The 14,005-nt window shown below is 38.3% G+C and overlaps 1 pseudogene; it reads left to right on the forward strand.

Annotated features, from left to right (window-relative positions):
* The first annotated feature begins 4,032 nt into the window (after positions 1-4,032).
* On the forward strand, positions 4,033-4,832 carry LOC129250075 (zinc finger BED domain-containing protein 6-like; annotated as a pseudogene).
* The last annotated feature ends 9,173 nt before the right edge of the window (positions 4,833-14,005 follow it).

The following is a 14,005-nucleotide window of genomic DNA, read 5'->3' on the forward strand; positions in this document are numbered from 1 at the left end:
TTTGTAGATTCATAGTAAGGGATTTTCAAACTCAACTTACCACACTACTGGGGGGTTGCAGATATTTACCACGCTAGTAGAGGAATTAAGATTTTTTCTGTGTTTACCACACTAATAAGGGATTTCATATGATTTTTCACCACACCACACCACACTCGACTTATTTCATGCCCACAGCGAAGCGAATGAGTTTGCGATTAAAAAAAGCGCCGTATTAGTTAATTTGTGGCGCAAATGCTAAAGTCGGTGTAATGACTCATGTGGATTTTGTGGCGCGAATTCAATTCAGGTTCAAGCCCTGAAGTCATATTTTTTTTCCTTGCACAATTTTTTTTTACAATTCAAACCAGGAAAGTTTGGTAAAAATTTTGAGTTTATTTTACTTATAATTGCTTTAAAATAGTGTTTTTTCTGTATTTGATAAATGGCAATTTCTTTTCGGTATTAAATAGTTCATACTGGAAATGACCTGATTTTTATATACATAAATCAATCAAAAAGAAAATATGTACATATAAACATGCATATATTTAATCTCTTTCATCAAACCCAAATTATATTGATGAGAAAATATCATTCTAATATCCGTCCAGAAAGCCAAACGCGTATACACACATACATATGTATATAAATACGCATACAAACTTTGAACGAACGCAGAATATGTGCTTTTAAAACAGCGAATCGAATAAATGACTGATTTAGAAAGGTTTATTAGCAATTATATATTAGCGCAATCGTGAAAGACGTGTCGTGTACGCGCTGCGTCTTCCCGTATTTGACTCAGGTTCAACTTCTTTGTTCGATATTTTTATTTAATTTTTTGTATTTGGTTTAATTAGAATTGATTTAAAATAGTGTATTCAGGTTTTTTTAATACCTGTTGTTTAGAAATTTATTTTCTATATAAAAGTATTCATACTGCTTTTGAACTGATTTATATGTAAAACATCCATAAAGGCAATGCATATGAATATGCATTGATATATTATATTTAATCTCCATCCAGAAAGCCAAACGCTCACACACGCATATGTATATATGTAAGTATATATAAATGTATCAAACCTTTGTCGAACGCAAAATGTATGCATATCGAAAACAATAACTGCGACCGTCTTCTCTTGCGTCAGTGAAAAGATGGGATATGTATACCCTATGATCAAAAAGTACCGGGAAGGTGATGTTGACTGTTTTCTTCGATTGCCACGGCATAGTGGACCATGAGTACCTTCCATCGGGCCAGACAGTCAATAAAGAATATTATGTATCCGTTTTTAAGCCTCTGCGAGATGCTGTATGTTGCAAACGGCCGGAAATGTGAGCAAACAATTCTTGGATTTTGCATGGTGATAACGCGCCATCGCACCGATCAAAGAGATCAAGAGAATGCGACGAAGGAGCTGAAGGCCATCCCTTCGTCGGCCTACCAGGGGTGTATGGAGGACTAGGTTAAACGTTGGCACTTGTGTGTTGCTTCAGACGGGTCATATTTTGGAGAAGATAAAAAAATTTGCCTGAAAATGAACTCTGTTTGTTTTATTTAAACATTCTCGATACTTTCTGATCATAGGGTACACATATGCGGCTTTGCGGTCAGAAAAATGTGATTCGCTGGAATTGTTCATGAAATCTAACTTGCATTCAACTCGTGACTGTCGAACAGTTAGAAGACATATTTACATACATGTAAAGGTGCATACATACATACGGAGCCGCGGCCACTCGATATGACAAAAATTCAAGATTTATCAAATATTGGCAAATAATTCCACGCCAAATATTCCAATATTGACTATTTTCGGATGATCGAGAAAATTGGCAAATGGGCGGCTCGTTTTACGAATGAAAGTACTTTGTTCCTAGAAATACGAGTATGAGCTCGAATTTATGAATGAATTTACTTTCGTTGTGATATGCAGTATTTGGGACTGTCCAGCGCCGTCGCGACTAAAAGAATCGTGGCGACTGCGTATACGAATGTGTTGTATTTGTAGTCGCTACGCTTAGATTTTGGCCTTGAACGACATACTAATGTTGAGGCATGTGTTTTTGTTGTGTTCTAGACATTTTGGAATGCGTGGTGCTTAGTGATGGCAAGATTAATCGCAAAGATTGAAATAATCGATTAATTTTGAGCAATTAATGATTTAATTGTATCGTAGACTTACTTTCAATTAATTGCAATTTTAATCGATTAATTGGCAAAATAATCGTTGTGCGTGGCAGCATTGTTTCTTTGTTATTTCTTTTATCACTAAGATTCTTATATTACTCAAAATAGCTCCCATCAAAACTAAAGCGTGGAAATATTTCATTAACACCTTGGCTGCCAATGTATCACTGGTGATCATTTCAAAAACCTACCCCCAGGTGCCAATGTATCACCGGTGATCATTTCAAAAAACTACCCCCAGGTGCCAATGTATCACCAGTGATACACGCCTAGGCCCCTAGATTTTAGGGGCTGGGACCCTAACGGAAGGAGTTTTGAGAAAAATGAAAGTTTATTTTAAAAGAAAAAATATTTTATTTCATAGTAAAATACAAAGTTTTGAAATAATACGAAATTAAAAATGAGAAAATTCAATTCAATTCTGGAAACAGAAAAAACTATATTTTTTGTTTTTAATTTTAATGTAGTTGTTGAAAATGTTTAAGACATAGGTATGGTGACCCTCGACATTGGGTGCAGTATGTTGCCACTAGTTTGGCCTTCTTCCTGGCGACTGACGACGAGTTTGTCGTCTTTAATTCTGAATAGCGCATGCCGCAACGATGTCTCTTGCGCCTACCATCCTTTGTTGCTTCTGTCGACGTTATTAAAAAGTGTTTTCCCTGCGGAGGTGAGCGCGCTATTGAAGCGCTATCTTTTCCACTCATGAAAAGGATAATGCTTTGACGAAAATCAGGATATTTGCATTTTATAAGTTTTTGACACTGTTTCAGAGGACTGGGCATTATCTGCGAAGTGAATGAATTTGAGCAAGATCTGGAACCGGTTACGAGCCATAACTTGTGGGACGAATGCGTTTTTGAACAATGTGCTTGGTTTCCAATAGTCGGTTATTGCAGGGTATTTTACCATTCCCATATACATGACTATGGCCAGAAACTCCATGATCTCCTGGCGATCAGTATCTTTCCACATATTCATCCTACTGCTGCTGCGAGTACCGATGCCAGTTACTTGAGAGTTTGCATTCCTATTTGTCTCTTCAACAATAATATCCAATATCTCATCGGTCAAAAACTTTCGTTAATATTGAAATGGCGTACCGGCATCATATTGCAAAATCTGGGGTGGATTGGTAAATTCTTCTAAATTTTTCAAAGTCTCTCCGGTAGCAGGCGAGGTCCATGCTGTCGTAGTTTCCCTCTGTTCTTCATCTGCAGTATTATTAACATTTGTAGCACTAACATCGAGGTCTTCATCAATACTGTCATCACTCCTTGTATCACTGCCTGAATCTGGGATGTACTCATCTTCATCTGGACTAAAATCCTCACCACTAACACTGGAATTTTCCATTGAATTCAACGCATCACGTATTTCCTCGGAATTCATAACTTCACAACTTCACTTCACTATTTTTCACTGTAATTTGCAACCAACTGCTCGCTATGAACTCAAGTTTAATACTGATTTATTTTGATTTACTTGTTCGAAATGTGATCACCGGTGATCACATTTCAAAAAAAAAAAAGAATCGTTTTAAAAAACGGCAAGTGGTCACCAGTGAACACAGCACAAAAACATGGTAAAAATATCTCGTTAAAATTCAAACGGGAACATGACTTTTTTTGCTTGGCACCTGGGGGTAGATTTTTTTTGTGATCACCGGTGATACTTGGCACCTGGGGGAGGTTTTTTTTTGTGATCACCGGTGATACGTGGCAGCCAACGTGTTAAAGAAAATAACAACCTGGTTGTTTGTAATTTTTGCAAAAAAAAGTTAAAATTTTCAAACAACACTTCAAACATGTTCCAGTATTTGAAATTGAAACATGCAGCTGAAGTTGATAAGTATAATGTCAGATCAAGTAGTTGTTTTCCTTCAAAGAATGAGTGCGTAATGCATTTTTTAATAGCTTGGTTCCAAAACAAATGACGATGACAGTGAAACCATTGATGAAAATAGTGTGGATAGTGTGGTCGATATAACAAATGTATGCGAAGGTAACACAGATGATAGGCCGAGTAGTAGCGCCAGTCAGCCATTAATTTTACAAGCATTCACCAACATTCGAAGCTATTCCTCCGGAACAAAAAGCAACAAAATTCCACATGGAATCATGCACATGATCGTCAAAGATAATTTGCCGTTTACCTTTGTCGAAGGTATGTTTTGTGTTCATTAATTGTTCTATTATTTTATTCTAAAGAATTTAACTTTTATTAAAGGTGCTGGCTTCTTAGACTTTATGAAGCAAAATTTCCCACTTTACAAAGTCCCATCAAGGAACACGATAAAGGCTGAAATTGATAAACTGTATGAAGAGGAAAAAAAAAATATGTGTTTCAAATTTGCATTGTGTAACCCTGACCACTGATATATGGACTAATATAGACATGAAAAGCATGTTGTGAATAACCGTTCAAGGGTTGCTTGAAACAAAGCCATTTAATGGAACAATTGGTGTGTATGAATTGAGTGAGTCCCATACAGCTTCCCATATATCTGAGATTTTGTCCGATGCAATGAAAACATTTTCTATTGAGGAAGATAAAGTTAAGGCTGTTGTCACAGACAATGCAAGAAATATTGTCAATGCAATCTATGAAAAATTCGGAAAAAATCGTCATATTCCATGTTTCGCCCACACGCTGAATTAGGTTTGTTCGAATTCATTAGATATTTCTGCTGTACAAGGCATTGTTTTAAAATGCAAAACAATTGTGAAATGGTTCAAATGCAGCGTTAAAGCCAATGACGACATGCGAAAGGTGCAAGCAGCTGCTGGCGTACCAGAGGGTAAATTTTTAAAACTTTTAATAGATGTAAATACGCGCTGGAATTCCACCTATTATATGATCGAGCGGTTCATCAAACTTAGCGCCTACGTCGCCCAATTTTGTTAAATTACCCGGATTCTCCGCCCATGATAACGTCAAGAGAGAAGGATGAACTAATGGAAATACATATGTACAATTTTAAGACCTTTAGAGGCCATGGCAGTGCAGATAAGTACCGAACGACATGGAACTCTCAGCCAAATAATACCACTAGTTCATTGCGGTCATGAGCAAATTTCGAAAATTCACCCATGTCAACCAGCAGCACAAAAACTGAAGCAAGAAATTTTAAAGCAGTTTGACAAAAGATTTGCCACCATAGAACAGTCTTTTCTCTTAGCTATCCACTATCTTGGATCCAAGGTTTAAAAGGGTTAATTTTAAGGATCCGGTGGCTTTGGCGTCCGTATTACGATACATTCGTGCTGAAATGACCAAAAATGATGACAATATGGAAACAGCAAGTGAGTCATCGATGGAATCAGAACACGATTTTGACTTCTGGGCTCCACACAAAACTCTCGCGCACAAACAAAAAAAAAGAGAGCATGTGACGATGTGCAACCTCAAGACGAGCTCTCTTTTTATTTAAACTCCCAAGTTTTGCCACTTAAATCGAACGTAGTAGATGCTTGGGATGACATGAAAACAGTTTATCAGAAGCTCTATGAAGTCTCTAAAAATTATTGCCATTTGATTGGCACATCAGTGCCTGCGGAACGGTTGTTCTTCAAGGCCGGATCCACCGCAACATTAAAAAGAAACCGACTAACAACTAAACGGCTGTCAAAGTTATTATTTCTACAAACTTGGCTAAATAAAAAATAAGGGGATGAATTAATAATTTGTAAAATGTGTAAAAAAATAATCACAACAGTATTTTCAATTTTTGTCAAATATTTTTTTAAACTTTCTGAAAAAAATATTCATATAACTGTGTATGTAAACGCATATAAATTTCCTTTATAAAATTATATGTTTAAATGAATGAATGAATTAATAAAAGAATTTTTTCAAGTAAATTGTCTTTAATTATTTTAATGCATTATCGTAGCTTTATGAAACAGGGGTCTCAATTGTTTTATCATTATATTTTATAAATCGACAATTAATCGATTAATTCTTATTAATTGCAATTAATCGCAAATCAATTATTTTACTTCTGCAATTAATCACATGATTAATTAATAGATTCTTTTTATTTTTTTGCCATCTCTAGTGGTGCTAAAGCGGCCTTCGCGTTGCGTTTGCTGCTGATTTTGCGTCTATCAAGGTATTTTGTTTTTGTAAGTGCAATATTCGGAATATCGACATTTGTTTGGGCATACAGGCATATGTACATATGTATGAAAGGAAGATGATGTTCTTGCGCTTGTGCATTATTGTTTTTCATATACAAATGTACATACATACATACATACATACATATGTAGGTATGTAAATGCTGTCGAATACATAAAGTACAAATTGACATACAATATAAAATAAGTATTGATTGATCTTAAACCCTTTTTTTGTGAATGCAGAATGCTCCGATTGACATGTACATACATATTATATTGTCATAAACCATCATTTATGTACATATATATATGCATACTATGTAGTATACGTTCATTTATGTATTTATGTAATGAAAAATTTCATGAATTACTTTCAGAATTTATTCGCGTCGCGCGCATGCACAAAACCGTGGTTCACAACTCAGTCGCAGGAATAAACGCACTGCGTATTTATCCTCGCCACATGACTCAACATCAATTCCCGGCGCCATATTAATTTATTTTTTTGTTTTTTTTGTTTAATATTTTTTTTTTTATGTAATCGAAAAAAAATTGTGTAATAAATTTTATGTATGCGCTTATCATTTCAAAAGTAACTAGTAAAATAGTAAAAAATTAGCAGTGGCAGAAATAAACGCACCGCGTATTTTTCCTCGCCACATGTTAGACTCGATATCAATTCTCGGCGCCCAATTATTTTTGGAGTTTACTCCTTAAGAAACGATATATAAGGCCCACGGTATGAAAAAAATATGGGTAGTAAAATCGTGTGAATCACTGGCGTACGCTGACGGAAGTGACGCATTGCCCTTTCTCTATGCCCCTTCACTACTCATCTTATACAGAACGCATAGAGAAAGGGAAAGAGATATGAATCACTACATATTATAAAACAAAGTCGCTTTTTCTGTCCCTATGTCCCCTTGAATGCTTAAATCTTTAAAACTACGCAACGGATTTTGATGCGGTTTTTTTTAAAGATAGATTGATTGAAGAGGAAGGTTTATATCAATATAATGTGAAGAAATATATAAAGGGGGCGTGGCAATCGGTCAACATGTGGCAAAAAAACATAATTTTTTTGTTTTCACGGCCATAAATCATGAACGAATCAACCAATTAAAATGAAACTTTCTTGAAGTTTAACTTTGCAACATTTACTTTCGTTCTGCATCAAAAAAAAAAATTGATTTATGTGTTACTTAACCAAAATTGTTTAAACAAAAGCAGCTCTGTTTGTGTGTTTGTTCGCTGTCAACCGAATGAAGCAAGAGGCGTTAAGCGATAATCTCACCAACACCTCATTAAATTACATCGTATGGTGACGTATGTATGTATGTATTTACGAATCGCTCGCATTGTTTCATTTCGGACGTATGTACATATGTATAATATGTAAGTTATATGTGGTACACTTTCCCTCTGGAGCAGTGATGATGCCTTGGTCCAGCGGCGGGTGTTGCTGACACGTTACTACGTCAGCTACTTCTTGATTCTAATTAGCTTTAGGATGTTTAGGTTGGGAGACTTGACTTCGTCCCCTTTGTTGGACTATTGGCCTTGTGGTTCAACAGTGTAAATCAATATATCAAATATTACGGGGGCGTGCCGGAGTAAAGTCAATCGTTCTTTATTAAACAATTGTCTGGACAAAACTGATTATAAGAATGGAATGAATAAAAGATTAAAGCTAAGTACATAAATGGAAATATGAATCTAAACCTAAATACATAATAAGTACATAAAGATCATGCCATGGGTTTGTGGTCTGTAAAACCGACTCAGCATATTTCCGATCAGAATTCCAACGCTTGCGACACAACAGAAACGGCCAGCAGCTCCGACTCACATTATTTTGTTTATGTTGCATATGTGGTCGGGTTCAGCGACATTGTTTGCGCGCGGGTTGCTCGGTGAATTCATTGCGAGGGACGTTCGATGATTTGGCTGTTAACTTGTATGTATGTACTGAATTCCATTTAATTATATGTACCTACAATTTCACAGCGAAATAAACCGCTATTTTCACGTTCTATATAAGTAAATCGCACATAATTAAAATACAGTTTTTGAATATTTTTTATTGATTCGGAGCGCGTTAAGTTTGCTATCGATTCCATACAATAACATTTTTTTTTCCATTTACTTTTTACGACAACTAATAGCTTATTTTCGAAGCGATTTCAACAAATCTATGTATGTACTATGTGGCTCTTTACAGCATATAATTGAAAAAAAGAGGTGTGTGTGTCAGCTCCGACACGCGACTGGAGCTTACTCCTTAAGAACGATTACCGTGATATTTAAAAATAAAGGTTCCAGAGAGCTTAAAATACGTTCACATACATATGCATTAATTACCAATAAATCAACAAAATTAATTTACCCGTTCACATATGGCAGATACCTGCAAAATTGACAATCAGCTATCAATACTGTTGTGAAAGGTTTTTCTTCATAGAAATTATTTTGGTGGAATATTTCGGTGTTTTTGCTTTGTTTAATTATTTTCTTAACGATATGATGAAAAGACAAGGAGAAGGATTAGCTAATTTAATTGCGCAATTCGCTGCTAATAAATAAATTTATATTTTTTCCAGTAATATAGTAAAGGCCTTCATTTACTCCTTTTGCATATTAAATATATTGTCTCTTTAGTATATTGACTCTGCACAGTTTTTGCCTTCTGTAGGAAATCAAATTGACGAATGGCCGAGGGCATTTTGCAAGGCATTTGATTGTGCATTTCTATATTCCCTTGATAATTTAAAAAGAAGAATTTAACTGACATACAAACCCTCATTTTGGTGCCTGCGTTTTAGTACATTTAAAACTTTATACAAATTTGGTGAAAACTGTTGCAAATTTTTTATGTTCAAACTAATTTTAGACGGGAATGCATGATACGCATGTTTCGGAATATTGATACATATCTATATTAAAAAATATATAATATTATGTTTGTACAAAAGATCAATTTCATCTTTAATTCCATAGTGTTACACACATATGATCGAATTCCAAATGCTAAAACAATTCTCTTTTGTATACAGGGTTTGATTGAAAAGTACTGATCCTTTTTTTTTTTAGCAGTTTTATTAAACCTTTGGGCTTATACAACTAATATTTTTCAAAATAGGACCCTTGAGCTTCAATACACCGCTGGTAGCGGTCCTTCCACTGCAGGAAACATTTTTTAAACTCATCCGCCGGAATCGCGTTCAATTCAGCTGTCACAGTTTTTTGGATCACCTCGATGGAGTCGAAATGCCTCCCCTTCAGCTTTCTTTTCAGGCGCGGGAACAAGAAGAAGTCCGGAGGGGACAGGTCTGAGCTGTAGGGAGGGTGGGGAAGCACCGGAACCCCCATCTTGACCAATGCAGATGTGCAGAGGTCGTTTGCGTCGTCGAAGGCCTTCCAGATCGCTGTTCGTCTTCGACGTCCTCCCGGCCTTCCTTGAACGACTTGTGCCACCGTTTTACCTGGGCACTGGACAGAGATTGGTCCCCGTAAGCCTCCTTGAGTAGCCCAATGGTTTCGGTACTCGTTTTATTAGCTTTACGATTTCTAGTGGAAGGGAAAGGTCCAACGATCATTTTTCCCCACCAGCCGATTCGGTAGATCGTTTGGCAGACGTTTCGCGCGGGAAGGCTCATTACTTTTCAATAAAAGCCTGTATGCATGTACATATTTGTATGTGCGTATGCACACTTGACGCCTTAACCCATTTTTTTGGTTTGTTTTTTCATGGGCGTTGTGGTAGCACGCTCAAGTGGCCCTTTGAAACCAGGAAAAGCCTGTTGTTTCGTCCAACTCCTCACCCCACGGGACAACCGCCAAGAGTTACATCGTGGAGAGGAAAGGCGTATTAGTCGCCGGTCCCTCGTCGTAGTCTTTCGAAGGTCCTTAGTTTCTTCATAGTCTCTGCTATGACATCGTATGCTACCGCCCTTTTTCCATACTTTGTAGCATGGATTGCACGAATGAATCTGGATCGTAGTTTCATCCAAATATGCTACGAAGCTTCAATCTAGAGCCATAAAAACGCTTACTTTCGAAGAATACGCGGTGTACGTTTTCTATCGTGTTTACTCCACAGTATTCACAAGTTCGATCCTATGTGTGTTTGAACCGATGGAGGTAAGCTTTGAAGCATGCACGCCCGCATCCACGCTGAGTCAGATAAAAATCGACTTTTCTGTGTTTTCTTTTAATCCAGCTTCGCAAGTCTGGAATGCAGCGATGGCTCCATCGGCCCTTCGTTGTAGTATTCCATTTTTGCTGCCAAGTTTGGGTACAAGTTTTCCTGCTCCCAGCCAATACTGCTGCTTCGTTTGCTAGTATTTCTACTGGATTCATTCCAGCGATATTTAGCGCCGCTTCTTCCGAAACAGTTTTAAAGACGCGAAGCGAACATAAACGAAACATAAAGGCAGCGTACTTTATAAAGCGGAAATAAGAAGAATTTTGCGTAGCCATGTACCAGACAGGAACACCGTCGCCGTTGCTTTGACCCGCGCGCGTATATCATTATTCGGGATAATGCTGCTGATGCTTTCTTGTTCGCATACTCCAGGTGTGCTTTAAAAGATAACATCCTGTCTATCATTATTCCTAGATATTTTACTGGTGGTAATGTCGTGATGCTGTGATTGCCAACTTTACTTTTTTCCGGCTTAATGTGAGAACGGACTCCGCTGTTTATTAAGCAACTTGAAGGCCGTTTTGCACCAGCCATGAATTAACGGACGTTATGGTCTGATTAGCTTTTTCGGAGATCTCGCTTAGTCTCTTAGCCATGATAACTACTTCGATATCGTTCGCAAGCCCGATAATGTTATCACCATTGGGTATATTAAGGCGCAAAACACCATCGTACATGATTTTCCAGAGCAGTGGTTCAAGCACAGAATTTTGAGGGACCCCTCCTGAAACCTTGTAACTCTTCCTGCCTATTGCTATGCCGTAATTCAGTACTCGTTCCTTGAAGTAACTTTGTATCATTGCTCGCTGGTGAGGGGGTACTCCGATCTGGTCCAGTGCGTCCAAGATTTTGGCTCAGCTTGCGGTGTTGAATGCATTTTTTATATCCAAAGTTACTACTAAGCAGTACTCTTTGGCACCTTCGAGTCATCGGGTGCCACTTATCGCCTATTGTGCAATTTTTTTGGCGGTATTCACAGCGTCAACGGTGGACCTTCCGTTCCTGAAACCAAACTGATTGTCAAATATTCCCCTGAGGGAATCGATCTCGTTCTTAGATAGACAACCTTGTAAGCTGTCCCCCAAGAATTGTTTTCAGCATTATCGCAAATCTCATGGAAGCTTTTACCCTTGCTTTCCTTTATTGTTGTCTTGAGTTGACGTTGTGCAGCTGTGTACGTTTCTCTTGTTTCTTAGAAGTTAGGTCTACCTCTTGCCCGTTGGAGGCTTCTACTAGCTTTAATGCATTCTTTCCTGAAAGATTTAATACTATCGTTTCACCAATAAACAGAACGTGTTTCTTTGTTGTCGTCTTGCGAAACATTGACGCATCGCAGGCTCTACGAATATCACCTTTAATTTTGGTTGCCATGTCGTTCGCGCATCCCGTAAATACACCAGGATCTAAAGTGCCGGTTTTCCATCCTCGATGCTTCAAACTTAATTGTTGTTTTTGAAATTTACATTCGTTTAAGTCAATGTCATATATTATTGCTGAGGGATCACTTTGGGTATAACACTCACTAAACTTCCACATATACTCTCTTTAGATGTTAGTGCTGACGACCGTGATGTCTATTATTGAACCAAATTCATTTCTGAAGAAGGTGTTCAATAAAACAATTACCAGGCATGCAAATGTTTCAAGGAGTGCTGTGCCCTTTGGCGTAGTCCGCTGTGAACCCCACTCCATAGCCCATGCATTGAAATCGCCTGCAATCGCCGCGATTCTCCCTACTACATATCTCCTCAAACTTATCTATAGGGGTGCTTGGAAGTATGAGATCTTGCCGCAAACAAAGCTTATTTCTTTTACTACGCTCTCCAGATGTAAGGGATGCCGTCCGCAGCGCCATATTGCAGGTTTTTCCCAGTTGGCTGACCTTTCTCTGTACGGTTCGGTCAGGACCTGGAGTTCTCTAATTGTTTGCTACAAGAGATCTTGTGTGGCTTCGCAATGGTTGAGGTTGAGTTGTACCAATCTCGTAACTGTTTTATCTTTTAGATCCCTTGAAATACGGTACATCTATTTCCGCCGGTAACATGATCAGTGCGGTTGGTACGTATTCTTTCGACTGCTTATTGGCAGTCTCAGAAGGTAGTGAAACAACTGCCGTTTGGTTACCGCCATATGCGTTCCGCATCGAGCGAATCTGCGAGGACTCTACGTTGAAATTGAGGAGCTGAGAGTTTATTGCTACGCGAGCCTGTTCAGGCGTAGTTACTCCCGAATCTCAAGAAGTGATTCCTCTGTTAACGATTTAACCTCCACCTTTCCTGCCTGAGAGCCAGAACCACCACTGCTTGTAGTTTCGCCGTGTTCACGTCAGATCGCTTAAGGGAATCCTCATTTTTTACTGTCTTCAAAATCTCAGCGTAAGAATATTCGCCTGCGCTTCTGACAATGATGGCATCGGGGCGAGCAGGCTTACTCCTTGTACGCTACCGTTTATTTGCCGTTATCCACGCCCCCTACGTTGCTTAGTTTTCCTCCATATTTGTCATGGCTGTCCTTTGTGAGACACTGACAATGGATTTAGCTATTTTCTTCTCCTTTCTAGACGGTCCTCGTATGGATAATACCTCACCCCGAGCTCGTAGGTGGGTCCGCTTTGTCGCTTGCTGTGCAATTCTTCTAAGAGATGCAGTCGCTTGTGAATACTTCGTATCTTTTACATGATGTTTAGCTTTTCCGATCTCTTCCGCTACCTGATCGTAGGAAATTGGTTTATGGAGCGTTTGCCACTGCCAATGATGTCCCTCGGATCGTTTATAAGACGACCGAGACACATCAAACATTTTCTTCATTTCCTTTTCCTACTTCGGTTGTCCCTGGGTCTGTGATACCTAGAGCGGGCACAGTATTTAAGGAAGTTGAGCACACAGGAGAATGTGATACATGCGGTCGTTGCACAAACGGATCTGAAATGTCCTCTTCAACGTGTTCTAAACCACTTACCTATGGTGTACTTTCCATTTTGAGAAAGCTGACAGCGCCACCTTTCGTTTAGCCAAGACACCTACTTTTTATGTCGGTGATAGTTTGAACACACACCTCCGAAAGTGGATCTCTTAATTGCTGCATACTGAACAGCTGTTTCGTGGATCGCGCGCAATTTTTAAAACGTTCCGAATCGTCCTTTATATTTCTGTTTTTTGCGTTTTTAAGCACTTACTTTCTTTATGTGTCCTAGGTAACGTGAAAGTCCTTTCGCCAAAACGGTTCACTAGACTTTCGCACTATTCGCGGGTAAAAACCTTCACATAAATTGACCGTTGAATGTTCTAAAATCGTGAGCCCTCTGAAACTCAACTAATTCCGTGACACTTTCACAAGTATTTGTCCTATGTAAATATGATACAGACATATGCATATACATACAACCGCGCACACACGCCACTCGCTTTAATGCGTATGTCGTCCAAAGCTAAATTCTATGTCTAGCGACTACAAGAATAAAATGCATTAATAGACGTAGCCGTAGATGCCATGATTCTAGTT

This window comes from Anastrepha obliqua, chromosome 6 (assembly GCF_027943255.1).
Source record: "Anastrepha obliqua isolate idAnaObli1 chromosome 6, idAnaObli1_1.0, whole genome shotgun sequence".
Lineage (NCBI taxonomy): Eukaryota > Metazoa > Arthropoda > Insecta > Diptera > Tephritidae > Anastrepha > Anastrepha obliqua.